Source organism: Oncorhynchus clarkii, chromosome 13 (assembly GCF_045791955.1).
Source record: "Oncorhynchus clarkii lewisi isolate Uvic-CL-2024 chromosome 13, UVic_Ocla_1.0, whole genome shotgun sequence".
NCBI classification, from domain to species: domain Eukaryota; kingdom Metazoa; phylum Chordata; class Actinopteri; order Salmoniformes; family Salmonidae; genus Oncorhynchus; species Oncorhynchus clarkii.
Genome location: NC_092159.1, coordinates 59,482,836 through 59,483,904, shown reverse-complemented (window position 1 = coordinate 59,483,904; position 1,069 = coordinate 59,482,836).

The following is a 1,069-nucleotide window of genomic DNA, read 5'->3' as shown; positions in this document are numbered from 1 at the left end:
CTGTGTTCCCTTTATGCTGGCAGCTACAGTTTGTCTACAGTATGAGCCTGTGTCTCCATCAGTATGAGCCTGTGGCTCCATCAGTATGAGCCTGTGTCTCCATCAGTATGGGCAGCCTGTGTCTCCATCAGTATGGGCAGCCTGTGTCTCCATAAGTATGGGCAGCCTGTGTCTCCATCAGTATGTGCAGCCTGTGTCTCCATCAGTATGGGCAGCCTGTGTCTCCATCAGTATGTGCAGCCTGTGTCTCCATCAGTATGGGCAGCCTGTGTCTCCATCAGTATGGGCAGCCTGTGTCTCCATCAGTATGGGCAGCCTGTGTCTCCATCAGTATGGGCAGCCTGTATCTCCATCAGTATGGGCAGCCTGTGTCTCCATCAGTATGGGCAGCCTGTGTCTCCATCAGTATGGGCAGCCTGTGTTACCAGGAGGGGAAGTCTGCGTCGTCTCCCATTAAGACACAACACATGTATGGAGCAGGTGATAGAGGGATTATCACTACTCAGTAGCTTAAAAGTACACACACACGAGCACAGAAACTCACAGAGGATAGAGGACAGTAGAGGACAGTAGAGGAGAGGACAGTAGAGGACAGGAGAGGACAGTAGAGCAGAGGACAGTAAAGGAGAGGACATTAGAGGACAGTAGAGGAGAGGACCGTAAAGGAGAGGACATTAGAGGAGAGGACAGTAGAGGACAGTAGAGGACAGTAGAGGAGAGGACAGTAAAGGAGAGGACATTAGAGGAGAGGACAGTAGAGGACAGTAGAGGACAGTAGAGGAGAGGACAGTAGAGGACAGGAGAGTAGATGACAGTAGAAGAGAGGACAGGAGAGGACAGTAGAGGAGAGGACAGTAGAGGACAGTAGAGGACAGTAGAAGAGAGGACAGTAGAGGAGAGGACAGTAGAGGAGAGGACAGTAGAGGACAGTAGAGGAGAGGACAGTAGAGGACAGTAGAGGAGAGGACAGTAGAGCAGAGGAGAGTAGAGGACAGTAGAGGAGAGGACAGTAGAGAAGAGGACAGTAGAGGAGAGGACAGTAGAGGACAGTAGAGGAGACGAGAGTAGA